At 36.3% G+C, this 22,031-nt stretch overlaps 1 protein-coding gene across 2 annotated transcripts in view; it reads right to left on the bottom strand.

The window, feature by feature from the left end:
- The window catches only part of TBL1X (transducin beta like 1 X-linked), a 374,495-nt gene that overhangs the window by 247,051 nt on the left and 105,413 nt on the right, over window positions 1-22,031 (bottom strand). For both annotated transcript variants that reach the window (XM_027835315.1, XM_027835316.1), the window contains exon 2: window positions 5,516-5,588. The gene's annotated coding sequence lies outside the window, so the exon portion shown is untranslated. The remainder of the gene's footprint in view (window positions 1-5,515; window positions 5,589-22,031) is intronic.

The raw sequence follows: 22,031 nt of genomic DNA, 5'->3' as shown, positions 1-22,031 counted from the left end.
CCAGGCCTGAAGACCTTCAATGAATGGTAAACCACTACTCATTCCCCATTCCACTTTTGGAAAGCTCTAATTTTAGAAAGTCTTTCCTCATATCATGTCAAAACCTAGCTCCGCCCTCTGGGGTTAAGCAGAACAAATTGAATCCCTCTTCTGGATGGAAGCCCTTCAAATAGTGTCAAATACAATTATTTGGTGGCTTTCACTAAGCCTTCTCTCATTTCCAGGCTAATGAGCTCCAATCCCTTAACCAATCCTTTTGGTGTGATCTTTAGCCAAATCGTCTTAACCATCCTGGTTACCCATGTCCATGGACTCTAATTTCTCAAGGTCCCTCCTAAACTATGGTCTGATTAGAGCACAGTACAACATGAGTATCTCTTCTCTCACTCTGGACAATGAACTTTTAAAAATGTTTTACTGTTGCCTTGTGCTATATAAATATGTATGTATATATACATAAACATATATATATATACACATATATATATGTATCACTTAATAGTGTTCCCGCAGAACCCTCTCCTACTACAAAGAACAACAGTTAAACCAAACCTGATGACACGCTGGCCATGTATATTCACTCTTCACCCAAATCCACCATCTCTCTACTGAGAAAAGAGAGAAAAGTATGCTTCATTATCACTTTTTCTGGCATCTGAATTAGATCTGAATTGTGTCACTGAATTGTTCTAAATTCTAACGTCTTTAAGTTTTGTAAAAGTGAGTGTAGTAGTCTACAACATTCCTGTATCACAATTTGTAGTTATTCTCTATAAATGACAGGCACATACTCTGTTTCCAATTTTTTGTTTTTGATACCACAAAATGTGAGGCTGTGAATATTCTGACATATATGGCAACATTCCCTTCTGTCTCTTTAGGGTAAGTGCCTAGTAATGGTCTAAGGCTGGGTCAAAGTGTAGGAAATTAATTCAGACTAGTCATTAGAAGGACAAATACTGAAGCTGAAGCTTAAATATTTTGGCCATATAATGAGAAGACAGGACTCACTGGAAAAGACCCTGATGTTGGGAAAGATTGAAGGCAAAAGGAAAAGGGGGCAGCAGAGGATGAGATGGATAAATAGTGTCATGGAAGTGACGAACATGAACTTGGACAACCTTCTGGAGATGGTGGAGGAAGCAAGGGTCTGGCGTGCTATGATCCACGAGGTCACAAAGAGTCATACGTGACAGAATGACTAAACCACAACAACAACGTATGAGAACACAGAAGTGCCTTTCCTAGCTTAGTTCCAAATTCTTTTACAGGACAGTTCGACCAATCCACAACTACGACAATAGTTTATCAGCGACACTATATGCTTCAAAGAAGCCAAGTCCCTCTAATGGTGTAGATCGTAACCTAGACACACCTCCACATCTTATATAATTCTTGTTCATGCCCTCCCAGGAATTCTCCAGAAATCTCTCCAATAGGATGGCGGCCTTCTCCTTGGTCTTTTAACATTCTGGAGATATTACTGCGGTTCTCTATCCATTTATAGCACTTTGTCACTTTCTTTATATGACCCATCCACTTTCTTTTCTGACAAAAAATATTTCCCGAATTGTATTTTTTGGCTATTCCCTGAGCACAAGTCAACACTGGCAATAAGCTGCGATCAACTTATATCACATCAAGTACCATTCTATACAAAATTTTCACTCTTTGGAGAATATAGTGTTCCATGACTCAGAGCCACATGTCATCACTGGTAGTATTGGATACCATGCCTTTAACAATGCAGCCTAAGAATACATTAGCTTTTTTGGCTGCCACATCACACTGTTGGTTCATACTGAGCCTGCAGGCATTTAAAACTCTTAGATCTTTTTTTTCCCCACATGAATTGTTGTTTAATCACACCTCCCCCACCCTTTCCTTGAATAACTGAGTTTTAAAACTCAAATGCACTTGTCAAGAATATTATAAATGGAATTTGTGTACTGGCTCCAAGTTTGACAAGGTAGCCCTTTACAATGCTTACAATTCTTTGAATCTAGTCTCAAGGACTTCATGTCAAGAAAATAAAGCCATTGGTCAAAATTAGAGCACTTCTTCTTTCATTAGAAGCTAAATCAAGCAAGTGTTAAAATGACTGCGCCTCTTTAAAAAAGTCACTGGAGATATAACCAGAACACAGGTGATTCTTTACTGAGATACACAGGGCAGTAATATTGTCTGAGTACCTGATGGATTCCTAGGTATTACTTTAATCACCATGAAAGCTGACAAGACCTCACGAGATTTCTTACTATCCTATTGAAGAGTGAGTGCCTCGTTAACTTGAATCTACTTCTACACTGTCATAAAACTGGAATCCTTGGACGCATAAGCATTTCTCTTGAGACAAACATTGTAAGTTTGTCTTCAGTCCTTTGATTTTTTGATCAATACCATTATTCAGAAGTTGTTAGTTCTCAAATAGAATCTGGTCGTTCTGTTTGGCCAAAGGGAATTGCCTCCTCCAAACAGGTTAGCTCAAGCAACACACTACAAGAGAAGTAACATCAGATCCACATCTAAACCACCTTCTCAAGATCTCATAGGGTCATCATTCAGTCCAGTATGGGTAGCTCCTCCAATCACCTTTGGAAAGGATGATATGAGTAACGGCTATTATCAGGCTGGGTTTGGCCTCTACTTTTTGGTGTTGTATAAGAATGCTGATATGAATGGAAAATTTTGCTTTTCTTCAGTTCATTTTTAAACAACTGACTAGTCTTTTGCAGTGGGAGAGTTAGCATGAAAGGAGTAAACTCTTTCCCTAAACATCAAAGCCAACATGGATACAAAACAACAGCAATCTGCTTATATCTAACTGTCTAGATTAGAACTTGACAATCATACTTCATATTTATCAATAATCCCATTCAACTGAATGACAAATGTTAATAACGGCAATTCATAAATGAACATATATGTGTCTTTATACACATGTTTATATACATATGTACATATAGATATATAAAATTATCTTGATGGGATAAAATATGCTTACTCTGGCAATATACAGGACTGACCTATATAGGATTGATCCAGGTTATCCTTTAATTTTTACCCCATTTTTTAATAAGTACTTATATTTCTACACTTATAAATGAATTTTACGTTCCATCTTAATAAATCCTCTCCAAAACAATAAGATCTCAGAACAATGATTCATCCTTGTTTTATCTGGATGTTTTTATTTCTTCTAAAGCAAGTATTGCATATATCTCAGTTTACTCTTTTCTTTGAAAACTACCCTCTAGGGGGCAGGTAGGTGGCAGCTCGGTGGCGCAGTGGATAGAGCACTGGCCCTGGAATCAGTAGGACCTCAGTTCAAATCCAGCCTCAGACACATAACACTAGCTGTATGACCCTGGGCAAGTCACTTAACCCCAACTGCCTCACCAAAAAAAAAAAAAAAAAAAGAAACAAATAAGAAGAAAACTACCCTCTACTACCAGAGAGAGCAGCTAGGTGGATAGAATGCTGGACTTAGAATCAAGAAGACTCATCTTCTTGAGTTCAAATCTGGCCTCAGACAACATACTAGCTATGTGACCCTGAGAAATTCATTTAATCCTGTTTGCCTCAGTTTCCTCATCTGTAAAATGATCTAGAAAAGGAAATGGCAAACCACTCTAGTATCTGCCAAAAAAACCCCAAAAGCAGGTCACAAAAAGTCACACAACTAATAAACGACTGAACAACAACTGCTACCAGATCCCTCTTTTGGCTGGTATATAGGCCACCCCTCAACCTATCCTACATAGCTGAGTTCATAAGCATGCATAAAACATAGGCTAGAGTCCTTGGAAAGGAAAAGACAGGTCAATGAGAATGTTCACTTAGGGTGTGCCTGCTCATAATGTATACACACTTATGGCTACATTATCATAGGAAGATCAAACATTCTTCCATTGAAGGAGGTTTAGAATCCACATCTCATCCCCTTTTAAAACCAGCCTCCCTCGCCAATCCTCCAGTTTCTCTCTTTTACTGTCAAAGGTGCCACTACTCTCACAGTCAGTCAGGCTTACAAGATATCTCTGACTGCTCCCTTTCCTCAATTTGTCCAGAGCCTCCACTCATTAAGTCCTACAAATTCTTTTCCTAGTTTTTCTCACATTTGTTTTATCATTTCCATTCTCCCTATCATGGTCCTCGTCCCTAGTGCCTGAATTATTTTAAGTCTAACTGTTCTCTTTTCTCTAGAGTCTGCCTTCCAAACAGCCTACAAATCATTGCCAAATTAACTTTCCTAAAATACTACTTTCATGTCGCTCCTCAATTCAATCCCCTAACTTAAAAATGTTCATTGACAATAAAATAAAATATAAACTCCTTAGCATGACATGCTCATGACAATGCCTCTATTATCTCTCCTCAATCTACTTATCCGACCTTATTTCTTACATTTTTCAAACACTTATTAATTAACCTTCCACTCTAGCTAGAGTCTTCCTTCCTGGACTAAAAAGATAACTTACTCATCATTAGCTCTCTATAAGCATTCTCAATTCATTGTACCCAGAATAATTATCTCTTTTTTTCCCACTCCAAAAAATACTAAACATCCTTATACTAAACTGACTCAAGTCCCATTTCTTCAGGTCATCTGTACTAATAATTTTTATTGTCTTCAGTCTACACTAAAGTCTTCCTTTTCTAAAATACTTTAAATCTGTGTCATTAATTTGATACTGAATCAAACTATCTGGTAATTTATTTATTTAGCTTTTTATTTTTTGTTTCTTATAGAGACAACTTGATTGTAAAGACTAAGTTATATATTTCTTTGTACAACCCACAGTTCCCTGGGTTGTGCTGGCAATGGGTGATCAATGAATTGTGGCTATCCATTGATTCCATTTCTGGAAAGCCTGAGTTTTTTGGAGATGATGTCCTTGGATTCAGGAAAAGCCTAGAACATATTTCAGAGTATATGAAAAATGAGAGGCAAGATGTTATTGCTATTCCTTAGGAGAAACCCTTTCTGCAATTTTTGTCTCTTTTTCCCATGGTTAATTTAAGTAGGGTTCCAGACTCTAAAAATATTTAACATAATATTTCTAAACTGAAAAATTCCACCCCACCCACTAAACCTGAGAAAAAGTCCAAATGTGATTCAAAGACAAGTAAAAATCAAAATAAAGTTATTATGAGCCATCTGAACACAGAGAAGTATCTATCATTGATATGGGGAAAGCTCATTTTTAAAAAGTAGTTCAGATGAAATATGCACATTCTTTTTTAACTACTGCTTCTCTTCATTTTTTTTACACTGGTACTTAAGAGCCTATAAAAGGAGTTTATTGTGAAGAACTAATGGAGATATACGATACGATATTTTTGTTTGTTTTCAATCAGCCAAACTCATCCAAGAAATTTTGAGTAATCTTCATAGTTTCCAGCACATAAAGCCAAAACAGTTAATATTTATTTTTAAAGACCAAAAATCTGCAGGCGCTGATGGGATATTAATTAGGTTAAAAAATTCCATTTTATATATACTCTCACTTACTCAGGGACAAATGAAGGCAAGTTCCCAATTTTTCTGGATTTTGCTTTTAAGTCAGTTTTCTATCTTCAATTACCTGCCAATAGGAAAAACAAAAACAAAGCTTTAGCCTTAAAACAAATTCACAAATACCCTATAATCAAAAAAATTCTGATTTTCATTTTTATGAAGAATCTGGATTCATTGCAAAACTCTTAACATATAGAGTAGAACCACCACCATACTCTGTTCTTAAAAATTTAGGCTCCCTTTTAAAATACATAATGACAATACAGCAGAACTTTTTGTGGTAGCAAAGAACTGAAAATAAAGTACATATCCATCAACTGGGGAAATGCTGAACAAGTTGTAGTCAGAACACATAATAAAATACTGTTGTGTTTAAGAAACAATGAATATGATCAACAAAAAGAAACAAGGAAACACATTATCAACTGATACAAAGTAAAGTAAGTAGAACCAGAAAAACAATAGACACAACTGTAGCAGGTAAATGAACAACAAAACAATTAAGACTGAATGTTGCAAAATTATAATGAAGAAACTTGGCCCCACATGAGAGATCAGAGAAGATACTGCCTCCTCATCCCCTACACAAACTTCTTTGCAGAAGTAGAAGCATGGAACACTGAAAACAACATGAGATTCTTCTGATACATTGTTTAGTCTTACATAACTTTTTTGTCTATTCTTTATTATAAGAGATAACTCACAGGGAGGTGGTGGGATACAGTGGAAAGATATTTCAATGGTCTGGAAGTGAAGAAGAAGGAATCCAGTCATACAGAGCTGACTCAAGAACCAGAATCCCTAGTATAACCAAGCAAAAGAAGAAAGAAATGGTAGGACTGTGATGTGGTGGAAAAAGAAGATATTGTGGAGAGAATCTCTACAGGCATCTCAAAGCAAATGATCTGGACTAACATTCAAAATGGTAGTCCTATGCAAGAATTGAAGGTCATCCCAAGAAAAGGTATGTTCTTTTGCCTGTCTATACATAGAGATAATAGTATAATCTGATTTTCAGTTACTCAAATGTTTCCAGTAATCCGAGTTTTACCTCAGCCACAAAAAGGTCAAAAGCTGATTAGAGAAAGACACAAATGTGAATTTAGGAAGATAGCTCAAATTCTCCCTAAATATTAGGAATTGTCTTAATTTGGGGGTTTGCAGCAATTGTCACTGAACTCACAACTTTTTGGAGTCTGGGGGAAGAGCAGTGTCGCTATTTTCTGTAATTTCAGGTTCCTCCATCCCTAACATATACAGAACTAAAATGCACATCTCTCTCTCTATATATACATACACACACACACACACACACACATACACACGCATTTATATGTATGTATAAACGCATGCCCTGTCTTTAGAAAACAATACAACCATCCTTCAATGAATAGCATTTGCATATGGTTACATATTGTATATATGAGGTTATGAGGTATAAAGTAAGATTATAAGATTTAGTTGCAGTTATAGAAAAATATCCCCAAGGTGACCAGACTGGGAACTTTCAGTAAACAGAGAGGATTTGCCTGGTATTTTATTAAGAATTATATTTAATAAATCAATGCTATATATACTGAGTCATAATCCCTACCATCATTAAGAATTCCATACAGCACTATCACAAAAACAATTCTGAAAACATATTTTCAAAATCCTCTACAATATGGCAGGAAAGTTTCATCTGATTCCAGGGCTTTGCCCAATTCATTAAAAAAAAGTTATTTTTTGCCATCTCAGCCCCACATCTGACCAGACCAGGAAGTAAGACTGGTAACTGATGCTTGAAGGAAGCACATGCCAATGCCTTGTTGTTAATTTCCCATCAGATGCTCCTCCTGGTTTCAACACCACCACCATCATCTCCACATACTCCCCACCCCTGTGTGTTCATCACTATGGAGATTGTTTCATCATTGACACTCAACACTTCATCAGTAACGTCAGTTACCTCTAACTCTCTGATTTGAGGTATAGAGTGTGGAACGAAAAATTCCTCCTTTATAGAGCCCTTCCCTTGTAGAGCCCATTCAACTCTCCCTTTCCCACCAGCTGCACAACCTGGTGTTGACTTCTACATCATCATTTCCCTGCAGTACTCCTTCCTTTTGAGAAGGGGGTGGGGGAAGGGAGTATCTTCCCCCTTTAATTTGTAAACTCCTGGAAAGAAGGGACTTTTTAATTTGTTTTCTCAGCACTTAGCACAGTGCACAGAGCAGTGCTTAATAAATGTGGTATTGTATTATATTGTAGGTATTGTTTTGCTAACATGGACCTTTTGCAGTAGGTAGAATATAGTATCCTGAACACCTGAAATATATAGTACTTCTGAATAGAGGCAAGAGAGAACACAGTACAATGCATCAGAATGATCTATTAAAAAAAAAAAAGAAAAACAAAATCTCTATGTGTACATTATACAGTATCTGTTACTGTACTTACTATATTGTCTTACACTAATTGTTTTCATTGTTATAAGGGCTCATTTATTACATTTTAAGGAAGTCAACTAGCTCCCTTCCTTTAAGATAATGAATATCCAAGGACACAACTCTCACTTAGAAAAGGATCAACAGGCAGAATTCTTTATAAACCGCTGCTGCTGCTGCTGCTTAGCTCACTCAGTCATATACTATCATCTGATCTCTTCCACTCTCTCCTTCATTCTCACTCACCCCATTTTGAGCTAGATAATGAATAAGCATGAATTTGTATCACATTTGTAATTTTTACAATGTAAAACCAGAACCAGAAAATTAAAGCAATCTAAAATAATAGGAATGACAAGTCACTAATGCCAACTACTTTTACATTTCAATGATATATTAGTTATAAATAATATTTATTCTTGGCAGAAGCTCAGGCTTGCAAATGCATATGTTTCTTGCCGATAATACTTGCAAAATACATGTATACAACACTGTTGTTGACATGCATACTGTTTTACTGATCATTTCTTTTGTGCAATTAATGAATTCATCATGTTCTTTGTGTCAGATATTCAGTGACATAAAATTATGAATAATCTCTTTATCAAAACTACAAGAGGCTACACAAATTCTGTGTGGAAATAAAGTAAACTTTACAGATCAGAGTTCCTATTTAAAGATCATTTACTACATGCAAATATAGTATGTCAGTCTCATGAAATGATAAAGTAATAATATGAGTCAACTGATTCCATAATGTATAATTAACTTATTTAGCTAGACTTAAATCTCACTGAGGGAATCCTAAGTATCACAGACAGAATTTTAACAAGTTATCATATCTTAAAAGAATTCAGATGAATACAATGATCAATCTTGACTCCAGAGAGCTGATGATGGTACATAGCTCCATCTTCTCTAGAATGAAATGTTGAAATACAGAAGCAGAATAAGGCATATGCTGTCAGAGATAGTCAAACTGCTTTTGCTTTTTTATTATAATGTAGAGGTCCCCAATGATTGAGGAAGAAGATGACATGAGAAAATAACTGTGATGTTAAAAAAATCACTAATAAAACTTTTCTTCCTTTCTTTTTTAAACAATCAATTGAGGGGGAGAGAGGAAGTTATATAATCACAGAACTATATAGAAGGGGGGGAAATATGTGTAGACCTTGTAGCAAAAAATGATGGATAGTTGGCAAACTGCAAAGTCCCTTTAGTACAAATAATTAATCCCCTAAAGTGGTCGTATTATTCATATTCACACTTATTCAAAATTATAATTATGTACAATATGATAAGTGGTTCCAGCCCAATGGAAATATGCAGTGCAAATTTTCAGGGGATTCCTTGCTTGAACTGATCAGGACCTGGCCTTACTCTATTGGTATCCATAAAATGTCAAGACAAACAGAAAAAAAGCTTCCCAGAATATGGGACAGATCCCCATTGCTCCTCTCCTTTGAGGATTTACCGGAAGACATGGATAAGAGTTGTACAAAATGATAAAACAAATGTGAGAAAAACTAGGAAAAGAATTTGTAGGACTTAATGAGTGGAGGCTCTGGACAAATTGAGGAAAGGGAGCAGTCAAAGACGTCTTGTAAGCCTGACTGACTGTGAGAGTAGTGGCACCTCTGATAGTAAAAGAGAGAAATTGGAGGACTGGCGAGAGAGGCTGGTTTTAAAAGGGGATGAGATGTGGATTCTAAACCTCCTTCAATGGAAGGAGGAAGGACTACACACAAAGAGATCACAGATCTACTGAGGTATGATTTCCAAATGAGTATTCCTCTTTCTAAACTGTTTTATAATTAAACTTCTATATTACTTCATCATTCTAAATAAAGTTTAATATAATCTTTATTAAGGAAAATATTTTAAGGATTAAAGACAACAAATGCATCAAATAGAGCTGGATTAGCAACTTTTCCTCACAATACTGCTAATTTTTAAGTGAAAAGTTATTAAAATAAATGTGCACAGCTATAAAGCCTAATGTTTCATAAGAACCTAAATAATCCTTATGCTACAGTACCAATTAGTTTTCCAGTTTATAGATGACTAAATGTATCACAAGGTACTAAGGCACTTTGAAAAGAACCCTAAACAATCTGTTTTGAATCTTTAAAAGTCTTGCCTCTCCACAATTTGCACTGAGCATTAAACAAGATTTTAAATATAATTACAAAATACATTATTTATCTCTGAACTCATGCTCAAAATTCCCAAATACCATATGTTTATACAGTGTTCATATTTCAGTTTCTATCGCAAGGACATATGCAAAAAATGTCCACTCACCCCACATCTAGAAAGGGCAACTGCATAGTTTTCAATTTCATTTATTATTTGGTGAACAAATTTTTAAAAACAAATGTAAATAAATTAAAAACATCTGTTCGAATCAGATTAAATGAGATAAAATTCGCAAAGTGTTAGCATAGAATCTAGCACTCAGTAGTTACTAAGTTTAATAAATGTGTAGTTCCTTTCCCTCTTCTTCATCAAACTACCACATATTTACATATTTTAAGATTATGATGAATCAGAACAGGAATTAATGATGCTAACAAATAAAAAACACTTAGCAAGTACCAGTACTGAAGACATTAGGATCCTGGAAATATTCCTAAAGCTAACGTCAGGAATTAGTCAACCAACAGATGCTATTTGCATTTCATGTTTTCATTTCACAGGTATTATATTTCACCCTAGGGAACTCGGTGCTTAAAAGTCAATCAAGGCAGAAAACATTAACAAAGTTGATTAAACAATCAACTCTGGGAAAATAAGTAAAAAGGAAAGGAAACTTTACTAATGTGCTTATTGTTTTGCACAGCCATAGACCTGGGGTTCTTCTTTTTTTGTGGGTCATGGACATCTTAGTCTTAGGAGGCCTATGGAGCTCTTCTTAAAATAATGTTTTGTTTTTATTTTTTTTTTTAATTTCATAATTGAAAGAAATTATAAATCTGAGTTACAGGTCAGTGAAAACAAGGATTTTTTTTCCTTAAAAAAACTAAGCTCAAAGGATTATTAAATTGTGCATAGACCTAGAAATACTACTGTAGTATACCCCAAAGAGGTCAAAGGAAAAGGAAAAGGACCTATAAGTACAAAAATATTTATAGTAACTCTTTTTGTGATGGCCAAGGATTGGAAATTGAGGGGACACCCATCAACAGGAAAATGGCTAAACAAGTTATGGTATATGATTGTGATGGAATACTATTGTACTAATAAATGATGAGTAGGATGCTTTCAGAAAAACCTGTCAAGACTTCCATAAACTGATATAAAGTGAAATGAGCAGAACTAGCAGAACATTGTACATAGTAATAGCAATACTGCATGATGATCAGCTGTGAATGATTTAGCTATTCTCGGCAACACAATGATCCAAGACAATTCTGAAGTTATGATGAATGCATATTAACTCCTTATGGTTGACAAGCTCATGGATTAATTACCTAAAATAATTTACAAATTCAGTGTCAAACTATAAGGTTTTAGAACTAGGAAAAAAACTTATTTAGAGGAAGAAAAGGTTAAGAACTCGAAAGAAATAATGATATAAAATGTGAGAAGGAAGAAGGTCTAGCAAAATAGCAATCATAAAAACTATTCAATACTGGTTAATAAATTTTCTGGTTGATCAATGGAAGATTGGTTTCACAAGACCCAGAAGTAACCAAACACGGTAATATAGTATTCTATAAACTCAAAGACCTTTTCCCTGGAGTATGCACTAACTATTCAACTAAAACTGCTAGAAAAACTGAAAAGCAGTCTGGCAGAAATTAGGTTTGGCCCAACATATCACATAATATCAATGGATCAACATTTATTAAGGGACCACCGTGTGTGCTGGGGATACAAAAAGAGGCAAAAGACAGTCCTTGCCAACAATCTAATGGGAGAGACAACATGCAAACAAATATATACAAAGCAAGCTATATACAGGATAAATAGGAAATAATAGAAGAAAGGCACCAGAATTAAGAGGGTGAGGAAGGCTTCCAGGAAAAGGTGGGATTTTGGTTGGGCAATTAGGAAGGAAATACCTTTTACAATTATGGATAGGGGAAGAGTTCTTGACCAAACAAGGGAGAGAAAAGATCGTAAGAGATAAAATGGAACTTTTGTATTGTTACTATAACATAAAACATAAAAAGAGTTTTGTTTTGTTTTGGATAGAAACAGGATGAATGCTGTGATAATTAGATGAGAAAAAAATTAACTGGGAAAAAATCATGCAAATTTCTGAATAAGAGCTCACAGCCAAAATATGTGAGAAAGAGAGAGACAGAGAGAGAGAGACAGAGAAAGAGAGAACAAGAGTCATTCCCCAATAGATAAATGGTCAAAAGATATGAGCAAGAAGTTCTCAAAAGAAGAAAAGCTATAAGCTATATGAAAAAAAATTTTTCAAAATTACTACAAACAAGAGAATTACAAATTAAAACAACTCTAAGGTTACATCTAATACCCATCAGTTTGACAGAGATAATAAAAAAGGAAAATGACAGTTGTTACAAGGGATGTAGGAGGAAAGAAGGACTTAAATGGACTCTCAGTGTGGTCACAGTGTGGTCCATTCACTTTAGAAAGCAATTTAGAACTATACCTTTAAAAGTCATTAAAACTGCACATGTTTCACAAAAAGATCAAAACTCAGAAAGACATTTATAACATGCTTATAGCAGGTCTTTCTATGTTGTCAAAATACCTGGAAACAGAGTGAGGGTTGGGGGAGGGAGGAGTCCTTCAACTGGGTAACACATAACATTATAATAGTGCTCCTCATCCTCTGGCATAGAGGTACATCACTGCATTCAGAATTCTAAAATATTTCAAAGTTGTTTTTCCTTACAATGCTATCGTTACATAAATTGTTCAATACTGTTTTCTTAACTCTACCTCAATTCATACGAGTCTTCCTGGTTTCCTCTGAAACGGAAAGCTAAAACTTCACAAGGTCTAAGTAGAATCTATGTTTTGAGTTAGGGTTGTGCTAGATGACTTCTAAGTACCTTCCAATTTTGGGATTTTATGCAATGATATCACTCCAAATTTTATAACAGCATACCTAGAAATGTTTAAAATACTGAACAGTAATAGAGTAACTGAAATAAATGATCTCTAACAAATCCAAACTATTTGAGCAAAGTAAATTTCTAACATAAGCACTTGGCTCCATTTCCAAATTAATCTAATTAAATTAATTAATTAAATTACTCCAAAGAACTTTTTTTTTTCATTTACATAGATGGCTTTGACTTTTATCTGTTGCATATAACTAAGAGTTAAAGGTTCCATCATATGGGACCCAGCAATTAAATATACACTCAGACTCCTTTATTTTAGCTCTGAATCATGTGCATTACTTTTTTTTTTTAATACGTAAAAGTAGTTAAACCAGGAGCTCTCTGTACTCAAGTTCCAGGGAGCAATCCTTGGCACCAATCCCATGCTCAATTCCACTAAAAGCCAATGCTTTACAACACAAGCTACTGGACCACATGACTTATACCCCCACCTCCCTAAGAACCTTCTGTCAACATATTCAAAATCCAGTTTCCTGGGGCCCACTTGGGCATGAAAGCAGACTATCTGTTTCATGAAGAACACAGCAGTATAAAAAAACATTCCTACGTTCTTCTTTACTTTCAAACGTATTTCTATTTCTTTTAGTTAATAATCTAGGAAGGGGTTTATTTTATGCCTATTTTTTTCCTATTCTGTCTTCAATATACCTGTGCACAGAGCACAAGTAAAAGACATGATTAATCACAAAACCCAACATGGGAAAGCTCTTTTTATAGAAAAGAGAAAACATATTCATATGAAAATCTGGCAGAAATTATTGAAGTGTTTGTGTGTTTATGTACATTCCCTCTCCATTCTATTCTCCCATCCTCAATGAAGGAATGTTTGTATAGTCCAATATATGCATATCTATGTACATGTTTATATGAGTGTATGTACGCATGTATGTTACAGCCAGCACTCCATCACTCTGGGGAAAACAGACAGGGCTAACATCAATAACTGAAAGACAAAAATAATCCTAAGGATTAATTACTGTTTTAACCATTTTTCTGCATTAGCAAAAAATAGCCATATTCTATGTAAAAAAGGACTTATTTGAGTTTTACCCTTTAGTTTCACATAACTTTTGACAGCAGTGCTATGGGAGTAGTTAAATCCTACAGAGATGTAAGTTGACTGAAGAATCCCTAAAACTGAATTAGATCCTAAAAAATTGAGAGTCAGTTCTATTGAGTTTCTCCCCCTTCTAAGGGCTACTTATATAGCATGTCAGAAAAAGTTCTGTTCCATAGGGAAAACTTGCACACAAATCATTTATTTCAAGTTGGAGTGAGGAAAGTCACCCTTTACACAAAGAAATTTGGCTTCTGAATTGACAACTTAAGAAGCTACAATTAGGTTTTGCAGCTATTTGTAAAACAAAGCATCATAAAATTGAAAAAGAAAATTGGATGAATAGGAGATGTACATATAAAGCAGTGCATACAATTTATAATCCTTTGAACCTTTAAAGTTTGTTTTTCCTAATCAGAAGATTCACAGACAAAATACTATATTCATTATAAGTTTCTGCAAACCTTTTAGCTCCATTTTCCTTTTCCTGTATAAATTAATCAATTTCCCAACAGATTAGACATGGTCTTTCTTTTCATCCCTCTACTCCACCTCCTTTATTGCAAAAACCAACCTCAAAAACAACCACATACTTGAATGAACAAAGGTTTGTGGACTTTCATCTAGGCAATGAATGAGTTAGAATTATTTGGATTATAAAGGTATCAGATGAGGACAGTGTGAAAGCTTTGAAAGCAAAAATCAGTACTTTCAGTACTTTGAGCAATGTCATCGCTTGATTAGTTTCTCATTGAGGGGCCTGCAACTTACTAGGAGTGCGAATGGGGGTATAGGTTAACTTCAATTTCTTCATTTATGAAATGGGCATGATACCGCTACGTGTCCACCTCAGAATGTTGTTGTGAAGATCAAACAGAACAATGAATTTGAAGTGTTTTACAAACTCGACAGGCAAAAGTTGGTAGTTCTTAGCTTTCACTGTTACTATTGTTGTTACCTAGATTTTCATCTAGAAAGAACCAACTGAATAGGTAATAAGTAATCAGGAGATTACAAATATAGGAAGGTTATGTCTAAGAAGTTTTAAAATTGGTCTGAGTATAGACAGGTAGTCTATATTGTAGGGCAATCCAATTTATAAAACTTTATTCTGAAGGAAAGCTTAATTATCCTCACAACAAAACCGTGAAGTAGATGACACAAGAGGAATTATCCCCATTTAAAACATGAAGGTATTTAAATTGAGAGAAGTTAATTAAGCAATCTGCCCATGGTCACATGGGTAACCTTGAACTTAAGCCTCCAAATCCAATGGTCTTTCTACCTTGGCAGGCTGTCACATGGTAGGTATTCAATAGTATCTGTTGAATGGCAATTGAAAACATGAGAGAATATTGAAGAGAGATAGGCACGCACAAGTTTATTGGGTTAAAGAGATAGGGAGGACAGGGGATGGGGGAAAGCGAGAGAGAAGTGTCTGTGGCTTTACCTTTATCCCTCTCTACAATTTCATTTTTTCTACATCTCATTCTCTTGACTCTGTTCCCCTAAGACATTTTTTCCTTAAAAAACACGTATCTGATTTCATCATAGGAATCAATGAAAAAAGGAGACTCAATACATGGAATTTTAATTTTAAGGACAATTTTGTATAAAATACACTTATTCTATATAGGATTAACACCACAGTACTTGAAAACTGTAGAGCTTTTACTACCTTGAAAAGATAGAGGAAACAAATACCTTTTTATTCATAAAGGCAAAGTTTCCCTTATGTTACAGCATATTTCATAATATTTTAATAACAATCACCCACATTTGTATGGTCTTTTCTGCTTTTCAAAGCTCCTTTACATCTATTATCTCATTTTGATTCAAAGCTTTTTGGCAATAGGTGTAGAACACATTCAAGACTATTGGAATATGTTATATAAAAGCGACTACTCTGACTATTCTTATTCTTGTGCAAAATGAAGTTTGGGTGTTTTCTGAGAGCCATTAAGCCCTAGACTAAAAGCCTTCTTATCCTGGGATCCACCATTTTTTAAAGTATTCTGATAACTATTTCAATATTGGCTTTCTTTGTTTTGTTTTCTACGTATTTTATTTTATGCCTTTAAAAACATTCTTCTGAGAAGGAGACCAGAGGTTTCACCAGACTGTTAAAATGATTCATTACAGAACAGGTTAAGAACACTCCTACTTTAGACTTTTCAGAAAGACAAACATCAACGACTTGAAGAACTCAGTTAATCATTAGGATTTTTTTCTTCTGTAATTTTTTTTTTTTTTTTTTTTGCTGGAAATACCCCACCAAAAAGGAATTAGCAGCCAAGGGTCTGTACAATTCTGCTGATTAAGGACAATTAACAGGGCCCAAAGGGGATAAAATCCCCAAAGGGGCTGTGATCCCACTGCAAAGATTTCAGCCAGTAGGTCAGGTCAAAGGACACAGAATAACCAAATCGAAGGGCTACAGCAGAGACTAAGGCAGTAACAAAATCAAGGTGGGAAGGTGCAGAGTTGTTAACACCAGGTAGACTGAAGGGAGCACACTACTGTTTCTTAGATATGGCCTCAGTTTCCTCTCCTGTACAGAAAACACAGACAGGAATCATAACCAGTTGCTTTTTTTATACCATTTAACTTACAAAATTTACATATTTATTCCTGATATGATTCTACAGGGGGCAGATATATTTTTTTACACACCATGAAATTCTGAAGATCCTATTGCAAGAAGTAGTAGGTGGCATCATAGCAAAGATCCTGAATTTGGAGTCCGACCTCATACCTCTATGACTGGGCAAGTCACTTAATTTCCCCGAGCCTCGGCTTCCTCGACTACAAAATGAGGGATCACCAGATGATGCCTCGGGTTAGTTTCAGCTCAAATGCTATGATCCAACTAAAGTCAGTGCCCTTCTTTACAATGTTCTCCTGACAAATCAGAAAAATTGATCAATCAGGAGAACATGGCAAAAATTACTTCGCAAACTTGATTAAATTGAATTACGTCCTGTCAGATTTTTAAAAACCTCCATGTGATATTTTTTCATCCATTTGAGTCATTTAAGAATTTATACCATTTCATGCTTAAAATAGTAAAGAAACAACACTTTAATAATAAAAATGCCCATACCCATACTGACGCTAACTATGTATAGTATATACTTTGTCCACTAAGTCAGCTGAGGGTTTACCTGAAACCATGTGAACTATAGTCAGTTAATAGTTAGATACAAAAACAAACAAACAAAAAAACACCCACCATCTTTATATATAATCTGGCAGTCAAACTCTATGGAAATTCTGCTCATGATAATTATGCAGCCACTAAGATTTCCTGACATTATCATTAAGTCCAGAAAAAAAACATTATATTGGGGAGTAAAGAGACTTGGATATTGACCATGTCACACATCACCCTCTAACCCCTAACCCGCCCTGCTCAACAAGCTTCAGTAGCTCACTACTGCCTCTAGGATAAAATACAAATTCCTTTGTTTGGTATTTAAAACCATTCATAATGCAACCTCCAACCTGTCTTTCCAGACTCATTTCGTAACAGAGTATTCCCCTTCTACATTCCAGCCCAACTGATCTACTTCTTGTACCGAGTTCCATAGCCCACCTCCAGGTCTTTGCACAGAATGCCTCTCATGACTGGAATTGTCTCCCTCCTTTTCTCTACTTAAAATCCCTACCTCCTTTCAAAGTTCAGTTCAGGTAATACCAGGTGCCTGGTTCCCCCTTCCCCAAAATTTAGTGTTCTCCCCACCCTCAAAATTAATTTGTATTTATTTTACACATGTTTTTGTACTTACGTATGTACATGTTCTACAATCCCACTACAATGTAAACTCCTTGGATGCAGGGACTATTTTTTTTTTTTGTAAACAATGTGGAAGGGGGCAGCTAGGTGACACAATGGATAGAGAACTGGGCTTGGAATCAGGAAGACTATCTTCATCAGTTCACACCCAGCTTCATACATTTGCTAGCTGTGTGACCCTGGGCAAGTCACTTACCCCTGTTTGCTTCAGTTTCCTCATCTGTAAAATGAGCAGTAGAAGTGGGAGAAATCACTCTAGTATTTTTGCCAAGAAAACCCCAAATGGGGTCACAAAGAGTCAGAAATGACTAAAAAATCGACGAAACAACAAAACAATCTGGAAGATCCTCCCAGGGAAGCAATTTGCAACCCATCCATGTGTGTTTATCCTGTGTAATTCTTGTCCATATTTTCCCAAAAGTTTGACACAGGAGATCCATCCAATGAGCTGGAGGCCTTCCCAGATTTCTCCTGAGATCTGGAGGATACCAGTGAAGCAATTTGGTCATCCACCCACCATCTCCACCTTTTGCCCCAGGACTATCCCATCTTTTCTTCCTTGCATACAATTCTTGGATTATAGCCTTTACTCCCATTTTTCAAAATTCCTTATTACTCCTTTGTTGCAGCCCGCTCACTCCCCACCTCCTTCACCCCCCATGCGCCTGTCCACTGCTCCCCCATCTGACACTCACACCTGATCATTAATACGAGACCTAGCTTCAGGCCTGACATAGAAGGCCAGGTAGTGCCGAGGCATGGTTATATGCCAAGGAACTTTGAAAGGGGGTAGGGATTTTAAGTAGAGAAAAGGAGGGAGACAATTCCAGTCATGAGAGGCATTCTGTGCAAAGACCTGTTGGTGGGCTCCATTATGGAACTCGGTACAAGAAGTAGATCAGTTGGGCTGGAACGTAGAAGGGGAATACTCCTAGAACAGCAAAGACAAGGCATGGGCTGGGAGAGCAAGGCTATAGGCCAGGAGCTAAGGATTCAAAATTGTCAGGATAAGGCAAGAAATCAAAACTCTAGGTCACCGCAGGAGATGAAGGTAATTACTAGATTATCAAGGGCGCAATATCAAAGATTTAGGGAATCGCAACCAGGGCCATGGAGTAAGCAAGTGCGAAGAGGCCAGGAATCTTGGGAGTTAATAGAAAAAGTTTAGAGGAACAGGAATTAGCTGAGTTGGGCAGGCAAATATTTAGGGGTCCTGAAATAAAGCCCCAAGCAATAAGCCTGACCCTGAGGCAAAAGCTGTTTGCCCTAAAAGTTACTCTTAGGATTTCCCCCCAGGACAGGAATATGGTCAGGCTCTTGGCAGGCAGGAAGCAGAAACCTATGTACCAATCAATTTACGTGTGGGCTTTCCCATCATGTTAGAATGTAAGCTCCTTGAGGGCAAAAACCGTTTTTGCTTTTCTTTGTATACCCAGCCCATAATAAATACTTTTTGATTGAAAGACACCTCAGCAGTCACCCAATCCAGCCCCCTCATTTTACAGAAGAAGCAACTGAGGCCCAGGAAAGTTAAGTGATTTAGATCATACACACAAGATTTTGAGTTGAATGAGATATTGGAGGTCATCTTGTCCGAATGCCTCATTTCACAGATGAGGAAACTGAAGCTGGGAGAGGTTAAAGTTTTTCTTGTGCGCTGTCTTTGTATTCCCTCATGCCCTAGCACAGTGTTTGGCACATAAAAGGCACTAAAATACTTGAATGTTAAATGATTAGTAGGCATCTAGGTATAAGCAGCTAGGTGACTGAATGGATAGAGCACCAAGCCTGGAGTCAGGAAGATCTGAGTTCAAATCTGGCATCAGACACTTACTAGTGGCGTGATCCTGACCAAGTCACTTAACCCTCTTTGCCTGAGTTTCCTCATCTGCAAATTGAGTTGGAGAAGGAAATGACAAATCACTACAGTATCTTTGCCAAGAAAACCCCAAATGGGGTCATGAAGAATTGAACACAACTGAAAACAACAAGGCATCTAGGTGTTCAAGCTAAACTTGGAGTTGGTAAGACCCAAGTTCAAATCCTACTTCAGACACTTAGCTATGTAACCACAGGCAAGCCACTTAACTTCTCCCAGATTTAATTTCCCCTTCTGTAAAATGGGATAATAATAGTACCTTCCTAACATATAACAATATCCTTGTCAAAAAAGAATCCAAATGGGGTCACAAAGAGTCGGATATGACTAAAACAGCTCAACAACACCACCTAACGTGTTTGTTGTGAAGATCAAATGAGATAGGATATGTAAAGTGTTTTATAAACTGCGAAGTACCACATAAGTGCAATTATTATTTTCCAAGGTCACATAGCTAATTAACAGTACATACTACATTGCTCTCTGATTTTAACGTCTTACCTTAGAACATAAGCTTCTATAGGGTAAGAGGGTAAAGAAAGTAGGAGGTGGGAGGTGTCATTCCTTCAATAACTTCTTTGCCCAAGATCACAATATTTGAACCCAGATCTTTTACCTCCAAAATTAGTACTGGTTAGTCCTTAAAATTAGCGGATTACTAAAAGCCCTGAGACTGCAAGTGGATTGTGAAAAGGAAAGGAATAAATCACAAGAGGAAAAAATAATAAAATTCTTCAAACATGAATGAAAGCAATCAATTACTTCCTCCTTTATTCTACCCAATCTGGAAAAAAATGAACATAATTTGTGGTACTATTACAGTTTATACTTGCTAATGTACTTCAGCTGTAAAGTCAAAGAATTGACTTCAGGGATAAAATACTCAGCCAGAAAGATTAAAAAAAAAAAAAACAATACAAGAAACATCCATCCAATACATACTGTGTAATCTACACAAAGATGCTTGTGAGTTACCCTTGTCATTACTGAGAGTGATATAGCATAATTAATAAAATTCTCCAAATAAAAGGAAAGGACAATATCCTTGAAGTCTTCTTGAAGTATCAACCCTATCATTTTAAAGGAATGTGGGTTCCTCCCCAAGCTGATTCCGTCCTAAATACACACCAAATGTAATAATATTCAGGAATGAAAGAGAAGTGTTTATATCTAACATATTTCTATTTTTTTCGTTCCAAGGGTTGTACTAGTTTCCTTAATCTTGTCTGATAGCCTTAAAAATATATACATTATTGGATTTTAGTTCAACATCTAAGTCTCTGGATTTTCTGTTTACAGTGAAACATCAACTCAGGCCTCAGGGTACCAAGTCTTGATAATCACTGCCCGTTAACTTCACCCAGTGAACACTCTCCAGCTCTCCCAAGGGAAAGATGTAAAAGTCAGAACTGCTAAGTTGATGGCCAGGGTTTTTTACTTGGCCTTTCACTCTGTTTTGATCTGTTCTCATCCCCATAGCTAGTATAACACCCATTATACCACAAGCCTTCACTCCCACTCTAAGCTGATCCTCCCCTGTGGTGTGTTTTTTTTCCCACTGCTCCTAAAAGATGCACTTTGACAGAGAACAGCTGTGAAAATGCAGCAAAAAACAAATCACAACTGGGATGTGTTAAGTCAGTTTGGAGATAATAGCTTTCTGCGTTTGGAGAATGTTTGGGAGGGTATTTTCCCTGCTGGATGTCACATTGTGTCTTCTAATGCATCACCATGTTGGGGGGTGGGATTGATATACAGCAATTATCCATGTATTTGTCCTGTCTTGAGTAAATGGTAATCTCCATCTTCAAGGATTATGTTTTATCCTGCTTTGCACTTAGCAAGCATTTTAAAATCTCCAGGTATCATACAGCCTCCTCTCTAGCCCATATTCCTCCCAGTGGAACCTAGGACTCATCCTTTGGAGCTACCCCTGACTCTGATGCATGAGCTTTTCCTTTTTCTTACAGCTGTACTCTTTGTATTAGCAAAGAAATGGAAATAAAATGGGTGCCCATCAATTAGGGAACTGTCTCAACATTGGGATGAATAGGGATAGAGGCTGGACTGAAGATTTCCTTGATAGAAAAAACTCCTAAGTGAGGAAAGTCTCTCTCCCAAAGCTCTTCAGAACCTTCTCTCCAACTTAGAAGTCTTAGAAAGGTACCTAGGAATAATTTTGTGTGTGTATGTGTGTGTGTGTGTGTGTGTGTGTGTGTGTGTGTGTGTGTGTGT

Source organism: Vombatus ursinus, unplaced genomic scaffold, assembly GCF_900497805.2.
Source record: "Vombatus ursinus unplaced genomic scaffold, bare-nosed wombat genome assembly UNPS02014814.1, whole genome shotgun sequence".
NCBI classification, from domain to species: Eukaryota; Metazoa; Chordata; class Mammalia; order Diprotodontia; family Vombatidae; genus Vombatus; species Vombatus ursinus.
Note: the sequence above shows the minus strand (reverse complement) of the source record. Positions and strands in the feature narration are given on the sequence as shown.